This window comes from Bombus impatiens, unplaced genomic scaffold (genome assembly GCF_000188095.3).
Source record: "Bombus impatiens unplaced genomic scaffold, BIMP_2.2 scf_0647, whole genome shotgun sequence".
Classification (NCBI taxonomy): domain Eukaryota; kingdom Metazoa; phylum Arthropoda; class Insecta; order Hymenoptera; family Apidae; genus Bombus; species Bombus impatiens.
In genome coordinates, this window is record NT_177066.1 from 1,241,023 (window position 1) to 1,250,005 (window position 8,983).

Consider the following 8,983-nt stretch of genomic DNA (forward strand, 5'->3'; position numbering starts at 1 on the left):
TGCCGAACGCGACGCGCGGCTCGTTATCTCGATCGACGACAAACGGCTACTTTAATTCATTTCCCGGTACTATCGACTCGAGTGCTTTCTTTTCGATGAATCAGCGCTCTGGCACGCGGCGGTGATGTCAATCTTTGTACAGCTGACTACGAAAAATACCGACGAGCCCCACCTTCGCGAACCAGAGACGACTCTTCCCTGTCCTTGCATTCTTTCGGTGTAACCGCGAGCTCGACTTTGTCCTCGTGACGCGCCACCCGCGACTTCTCCCCTCCCTTCGCAAATATCTCGTTCTCGCGCAAATTTCTCTACGGACGTCCCGCGAGATCGAGATTGCGCGACAGAAAATAGAAAACTGCCTGTTTATTCGTTTATTTATATTTATTACAAGTTCGAGTAACGCCGCTTTTTACTCAGTCAGACACAAGTTTCTCGCGTGTTTCTTCGAAACGATTCGCGAGACTAGTCCAATACACGGCACGTTGGCAGATGCGATCGATAGATACAGTTTCTACCGGAGACAAACGTAACGTCGGCTTACGAGTCTCTGGTTCGTTTCAGCGCGAACAATCCCGGGCACGTTGATCAGTTAACCGCGGAATTTAGTTTTAGAAATCTCTCGTGGGATTAGATCGCGAAGTTTGTAAAAGGACACGAGCGACGACGAGTAAACTCGTCCGATACAGTTAACCGGTTAAGAGCGGATCGTAGTCGCGGCGTGTTATCGGAATGGGCTTGATGTTGCCGAATTGACGAGTTTCGAGACGAGCCGTCGTTTCTTGTATTAATTATTTTTATTACCGGCGTTCGCGGTCGTGTAACCCTTTGATATATCGTTCGATCACAAGTCGTTTGCGGGTGACGACGCTGTCTATCAACGTTTGTTCGTTTATTTCAACGGGATATAATCCTCGTTAGCGTACGATGGAACATTGTACGCGTAATGCACTCACGTACGTACGTAATAAATAACAAAGTGCACAGCGAACGTATACGGAAGGTGGATGAAAAAGTAAGCAGATGCAACGCGTAGGAATGCAACAGGCGAAGAAAAGAAAGTGTAGTATGTTAGAGACGCAAGAAGAAAGAAAAGCAGGAGAGAACACGATTAAACGGAACATTCGCGAAATCGTAACTATTCGTCGCTTGAGAAATTCGACAGACCCGGTGAACAAATCGATGTCGTTTTACTCAAAGAGTTCGTAGTTTTACAAATGCGACTAATGGGATCTGAGATGAAAGAGGAAGACAGCGACGTATGTATAATACGCCTAATATGACGTTACGATGCTTCGTAATATCATACAGGAAGAAAGGATTTGGAGGAAAAGGAAGAAGGAGAGAAAAAGCGTATCGGCTGGCAAAATTCACTGACGTTTATTATCGTTCGGTTAAATTGGCCAAAGGTCGTAGGGCGAGCTGTTCGACGCGGTGAACTAAGCTTTCTTTCGAACGGCGCTGACGTGTTTGACTCGAAAGGAAACAGTATTTCAGTATTTTCTATGCCTCTTGTATAGAATCGAGAGCGAACGAATTCCAGCAAAGGTGAATCATCGGAACGAAACGCGTCTTTTCGACGTCGAACGCGAATCGATCTTCTTCTTTCTCTTGCTTCGCCGTCGAACGCGAACGTAGTAGAAAGAGTCGAAGAAACGGTCGTCTTTTTGCTCGAAGATCGATGACGCACGCGTGCGCGTGCATTCTCGGAAAAGATCGCGAACAACCCTGTTGATCCGGACGAAGGATCCCTCGTCTACCGACATTTTTATCCAGCGTTCGTTTCGTCGAAGTCGTATCGCCAACGATTCCCGACTCGTCACGATTTCTAATAGATGGTCGTTGCGTATATCGTCACAGAGCCATAAATCGGCGATGGAAAAACCAACGAGATCTAACGAACATTCCGCGGCCCATCGAAACAGCGACGTAGACAGTGTTCGAGCGCCAGGAAACTGTAACAGCGTGGCCATCTCTGACCTTGGGTCCCAGCGACACCTCCATAGGAGCCAAACGCAAATATAAAATTTTCTAAAATCAGCTCTCGACACTCCCTGTTCCAACACTCTGAACCGTCACTCAGATGGATTTGTACAGTAAATTTGACCACTATATCTAAAATTAACTTTCATCGAAAGAAGATTAAAAGGAAAACACCCCACTGACCTTACTGAAGAAATAAAATAGTCAAACTCGAAGATGGTATCCCACGGTGGGTAGCCATCCGCGTGTTATTTAGCAATTAAGTTAAAAAGATTTATCAGATGTTCGGCTGGACGAATTGTAAATAATAATTGAAAATATCTGAAGTTCGATTCTTTACCTTATTTGTGAAACGTTGGAACTGCGACGCTAGGAGATCACCGGTGATATGTCAATTTCGTAATTTCTTTAATTTTCTACGTGACAATATGAATCGCGACGAGTATGTATTTATTTACTTATTTATTTATTTACTCGTTCGTTTAACGGGAAGCATCCTTTTGGAAAATTTAACGCAATAAGAAACGAATGAATGATATATATACATAAAGAATAATACGGAGCATGTGGAAACAGCGTTAAGATACATCGCATAACTCAGACGCTGAACGTTATACCGTAAAAGAGCGAAGAGAAGAGGCGAAAGATGAAGTTGGCGAGCGTACGAGTTGGCCCGATACGGTTAAATACGGCGATTAACGGTAACGTTAGTTCGACCTGAAGATACGTGAAACCGAGCTAAAGCGAAGATGTTAAAAGGTAGTGGGCGCGCTAATTAACCATTTGTTCAATGAATGACGTATATATAACATTTGATTTATTGTCTAACTTGTAGTTAAAAAAGAATCTTTTAACGTACAAGTAAATGTACGATCGGTTTCGTCGTGTATTCGAAAGCGAGACAGGAACGAGAGGCGTCGTTGAAACGCGTGGACAGAAAAAGTCAAGAACCTCGCACAACTCATTAACATTTATAAAATGACCATGAAGAGCGTGATGCGACCGTCGCGTGAGAAGAAAACGATGTCTCCAGCCGGGCCGAGAAACGCACGATTTCAAACGAAATCGAACTTTCCACTACGTATAGCGTTTAGTACTTTGTGCGCAAGTGGCAACTTCGTTTTAAGACGTTGGTCGTTTTAAATCGATCGTACGTCGCAGGTGAGCAGATACGGTCGCCGTATGACCAAAAAACGAGCGACCAGACGCAAGAACATACGCCGAATATCTCCTTGCGAACCTTATTTCGAAAATACTTTTTTCTTTTTTATTTGCGAGAATTTTACGATCGATTCTCATTGAGAATTATAGGTAAATTATTCTCGCGTGTTTCTATGTCGTGTTTAATAAGTGTTTATCGAAGTATTTGTTCGATTCTAGTTGAATCCAATGCTTCGATCTAAAGGGTAATGTCTTTTCAGCCTGCGTGGTTTTGTAGTGGGTTGTGTGGGTGTAGTGGGCGTAGTGGGTTTTGGTGGTTCTTAATTCTTATGTTATCGTTGAGAATTTTGGATCTTAACCCATTTGCATCATGGCCCTACTTTCAGAAGACTGGTTCCTATCACCGCGCGTGGTCGGTCGTAGTTGCGGTAAATGACATTCGAATTCTTCGTGGAGTTTATCGAAAATTTACTCTTCGAAACGATTAGGTAGACAATGTTACTTCGCAAACATCGCATCTTACGTTCCTTACAGCTGAGAAAAAAGAAAAAGTTATTTATTTAGAAAAATAAGAAATAGGAAATTTAATCGTATTATTTCTCGTGGAATTCTTTAAAATGGTCGAAACAATAAACCGATATAGGCAAGATGCTGACAAACGTGTCAAACGCGATCTCTCACATCTGAAGGATACTTAGCAACTGAAATAAAAAGTAATATCCGCGCTTGGATGCAAATGGGTTAATAGCCGAAATAATGGTACAGGAATACTAAATTTACGCTTGGAATTCATATTAGAATAGTTACATATTTATTCGATAAACGATTTCAAAGATACAAACTTGCACGCGTCTCAACACTTTCTTCCATAGCCCACTGTTAACCGACTGAACAGTTTACGTTCATCTGTTTTCGAGACTCCGCGTACACACGTACTTCCACACACTCATATTCGCATACAAGTATTACTACTACGCATCTAACCTAGTGTAGCACATAAAATTATACATATCTCGATAGTTCAGATACAACCGAATTTGGATGTTTCTTCTTTAAATGTTGGTATCTTAAGGTCGCCATGTATTGTTTCGTTGATAACATAGCGAGATGCATCTATCAAGGATCTTAGAGTTTTCGGTTGGAATCGTTGAAGAATTTCTATGTTGGAATTACTCGCTGTTCCTCATAGTTGGATCGCACAAGTCCAAACAGGTTTTAATATGGCATTAATTTCGAATATGATGGAACAGAACAGCGTAGAATTCTTAATGCGACTACGCTCTTAAAGCAGCTAGATGTTCTATAAATGAAACCGAGTATTTCGAACGCTGTAGCCGCAATTTCGGCAATGTGCTCGGCGAACGAAACGTTCGACGACAATGTATTACGTTGTCCGGAAAGTTTCCTTCGTTTTGTGAGGAAATAATAGACGAACAACGCTTTTTGTTTTATATTATTTTAGCGAATTGCGTACGATCCATTTTTGTTCTGTCGAGGTAAACACCGTGACATTTCACGGACTTGGTTTCACGTTTGTACGGAGGTGCACTGTTGTAAAAAACGTGTTTGCGAAAGAAAGATACTTCTCGGACAACCTGATAACTTGGAAGCCCGAACGGCGTTAACAGAGACGAAAGAGCGGTGTCGTTTAGAATATAGAAATATGGTAAATATTAGGCGAGAAGCTTCTTTTCCTTTACAAGGAAATAACGCGCGAGATTTTTCGTTTTATATCGTTCCATCGGATTACGTACGATCCGTTTCGTTGCGATAGAAGAAAATAATATAAAAGAAAGAGAACGTCGCGCGTCTATCGTCTCCTTATAAAACAAACGAAACATTTGGCATACGTCAAATACCATAGAATACGTACTAAGAAGCAGATGGGAAGAAGATAAATAAGAGAGACTACAAGTAAGATAAAGAAAATAACGATCGATACAGATAACTGAGAACAGCTACTGCTACGAATAACGAGTCGAAGGTGGCTCGCTTCGAGACCGTTGTTACAGAATCATGAAAAATATCAACTTTGTTATCAAGCTTGTTGACCGACATACACGTTCGTTTAATAGCATTAAATTTACCGTGAAAGAGGTACGGCGTCGTACGAAAAGAGTAAACAGGAATTTGCAAGGCAAAGAAGCTCCGCTGCGCGATGTACAAACGTGGAACAATTCGAGAATTGCCGGACGATTCGTGGCACCGGCTAAGACGTTTACGTAACGTTTATTTATTTATCGCATAGGCGTATGCGCGGTAAAATCGTGTCCGGGACAGGTCGGACGCTCGATCGTTAGCGCGGAATTTGTCGGAGATGGGTTAATATATCGGGGACGACGTAACGAGGTTAATCAGCGCAAACGGCGCGGAAGTTCTAACGATAACAGATATCGCTGGCGCTCGCGAGAGGAATCGCGATTGCGAACGACCGGTTGCGCGTTCGCTTTGTAGGTAAATTAGCGAAACATCGGCGTGGAATACCTGGCGGAAGCAAACCGAAAGTCCTTTGCGGAAGCGAAAACAAATAGCGAGGCTCGGTTCGAGCCATTCGCGCGACCAATTTACGGCATTTGCCAGTGAAACTGGAACGGGTTCGCGAGTACAAGTATCGCGCCGCGTCCTACAACTTCCGACAAGCCACGCGCCAGTTTCATCGTCCCTTTCAAATTACTCCGGCTAATTATTCCGCCCTTTCGAAGTAAGTTTCGGTGGTCCGGCAATTGCCACCGTTTTCTCTCAATGATCGATTGGATGCGACGCGACGGCAAACGACGACCGCGAATGGAAATTCGCCCCACCCCACCGACGTTTATTTTATCTCGACCGATTAATCGGATATATCGAGCAACCGCCACGACTGCGCCGCTTAATCGTATTTATCGTAATCCGTCCGCGTCCCGATCAAATCGCTTTAGCGTCGACCAATCGGCTACGTTCATTACGTACCTCGCTTGTTTCAGATATCGTTGTAATAATTAATTCGTCGAGAGACGTTTCGCCGCCGGCGTCCAATTTCCTGCAATATCGGTTCGCGGCATTCGCTAGAAAACGCGATCGCGTTCGCGTTTTTCCCTCTGAACGACCACCGATCCTCGCGTTTTCACAGTCTGAATGGACGAGTTTCGTAGTAAAACACGCGAATTGGACGATCGATTCGAGTAAATCGTAAGAAGAGACAGATCGTAGACAGATAAAGGAATCGCGTTTCTCTTAGGCTTACTATCGCGTACTACGTTCTATCGCGTCGTCTTACGTCGCACTTGCCACGACTCGGTCGCGATTGGAATTTCATTGCAGCCACGTTACGGCTGCGATCGATTCGAAGCAGAGACGCGAACGCGGGACGAAGACGGCTATGCGAAACGAAAGGAGAAAAGCGTATGCACGGTTCGAGGTTCGCAGAGAAAACCTGTTGAGCGATTATTATCCTATTGGCCACTTTTTTCCGGTCGGTGGACCGGTCTCCGCGTACGCTCGACCGACTCGGAATAATCCAGTCAACGCGATCCACCTTTTCGGGAATGACCGTGGCTTCTCGAGCGTTGCGGAATATCGTCGCGGAGAAGATTACTCCGCTCATCCGCCGAAAGAAACGAAATGTTATTTTATCCGTAAACAACGTACGTGATTTTACCGTCTTACGTTAATCGCATTAGCAACGCGGCTAACGAAGCGAACAGGTCGCTTGGATTTATATTTGCACCTGGTAGGAATTTGAAAAATTCTACGACTCTTGCAAACTCTCTACGATTCTTTGGTTTTGTCCCATTCGGAATATGCCAGTGTCGTGTGTAATCTCCTGCCTATCGATCAAAGAGCGTCAAAAAGTTGTGGAAAAAACACGGCGTAAATTCTTCTGGTTTTGCCCGATGGTGTCGTTCGATGTACAGTCGCGGCCACGATTAGCTTGTCCGAGAAGCGTCTTTCTTTTACAGACACGTCTTTTACAACGACGCATCTTTACGCAAACGTGAAAGCTAATCTGTCGAACTCCGTGATCTTTAATTTTGATAGAACAAAACGAATCGTACGCAATTCGATAAAATAATATAAAACGAAAAATACCGTGCATCCATTATTTCCTTAGAAAACGAAAGAATCTTTCTAAGACCGAAACGGTCTAATACGATCCCATACTCGAGATAGATCAACTTGTTATCGTTGTTAATTTTCCCTTTAAAATAAATTCCGTTTAAATTCTCCGATTAAAACACGCGTGAACTGTTGGTCGCCAAGATTTCTGGATAGAGAAGATTCGTTCTAAATAAATGTGGGATGGTGTGACGTCAGGGAGGGACGTGGCTGATCGTTTATAAACGTTGTCAAGGTACGTTAACGTTGCCAAGGAGTGTCGCGAGCGTTACCAAGGTTTGTTAAGGGAAAAATGAGCGTGGAAAATACTGTCAGAGTCGAATTAATCGTGGTCGAGACAAGTTCGTCGTGTTGTTGTGACGCGGAATTAGCGAGAAATGAATACGCGAAACGCGGTATTCTATCCGATTTTGTGCAAGTGTTACGATATTGTATTTATAATACTGTTTCCTATTAACTAATAATATAGCATTCCTACATAAATACACATAGGAAATATCTTTTATTCGAAGAATACGACGGTAACTGGCGCGTTGACCACGCACTTAGAACCACCGTCGTAAATCGAATACGATCGCGCTAGGGAATAAAAGACGGGTCGTCGATATTCTGTTTTCATTCGAGGTTATAAATAATCTCGTCGATTACCCTCGACTTTTCTCCACCTTAGAAATTTCAGCGCACGTTCGCACGCTGCTACGATCTCGCGGCTTCAATTCTTCCTGAACGATATTAAAAATAGCGATCCGATTACCAGAGTCTGTACGTATGCTAATGCAATAGTCGATCGGGTTGATTTCTTCTCTGTTTCCCTTGGTAAGTTTAGATGCTCGCGATATTCGCAACCCCCTTGAACCATCGTAACGTACCTACGTTTCTCTGCTTATTTATTCTACCGTTGCGTTGTTCTCGTAACTTAACTTTCGTATCTCTGTCACTCGTACATTTAGTTTTCTCTGCGGTAATACGCAGCTGATGCGCGTTAATTATGACAAACGAATAAATATCTCTCGCAGCTGTCCGAACATCGATATCCGGATGCGACTCTGTCCAAAGGGTCCGAGCGAATTGCCGCGAATTTACGAGAATAACGTCGTGCGACGTACGGAGTATCCACTGGAGAATTCGCAATCGGCGAAATGCAAACCGGCGAATATTTACCGACAGGAACAAACGGTTTATGCGCTTGCTTGTTCGACTCGGACGACGCGACGCGCGTTCCTCTTCGTTCGCTCGCGTCTCGCTGAAGTTACTCGAGATCGCGTACCGCTACGCTGGTCGTCGCCTTTCTTCTCGTTGATAGCGACGATCAGACATCCGCCGACGAGAGGAAACTCCGTTCTGGGAATCTCACGAATCTCGGAGACGTTCCACGTTCTTGGGAGCTGGATTCGCGCGAAGAAGTTCTGTTGGAAAAGGCTCTCGCCCCGTCGCAGCGTCGACAGTTGGACGACAAAGATCGTGGCGCGCGATCGATCTTTCCCCTTCTCGTGGATGAAAACGCGCGGATCGCGTTTCTCAGACGGGAAATGGAAAGGCGAAATTGCTTTTCGTCGTATCGTTGGTAAATAACCAGGGAGGGGGGTTAAAGTAGCTGGCAAGTAATTTAGACGTCGATTCGACTGTGCCGTCGATTTGAACGCGATCCCCGTCCAAGGTAAAGTTTCGAATCGAACAAAATATTTGCCGGAGCACTCGGCGCTGCGCGAGATCGACTATCCACACGGAAAACGTCGAAAGATTTCGC

General features: G+C 44.3%; 1 protein-coding gene and 1 long non-coding RNA gene across 2 annotated transcripts in view; one reads left to right on the top strand and one right to left on the bottom strand.

Moving 5' to 3' along the window:
- The window catches only part of LOC117152098, a 28,728-nt gene extending 27,673 nt beyond the window's left edge, over positions 1-1,055 (bottom strand). The window contains exon 1 of the long non-coding RNA XR_004462345.1: positions 1,043-1,055. This is a non-coding gene — a long non-coding RNA (uncharacterized LOC117152098). The remainder of the gene's footprint in view (positions 1-1,042) is intronic.
- The window catches only part of LOC100742105 (cysteine-rich motor neuron 1 protein-like), a 159,018-nt gene that overhangs the window by 96,043 nt on the left and 53,992 nt on the right, over positions 1-8,983 (top strand). The gene's annotated exons all lie outside the window — the stretch shown is intronic.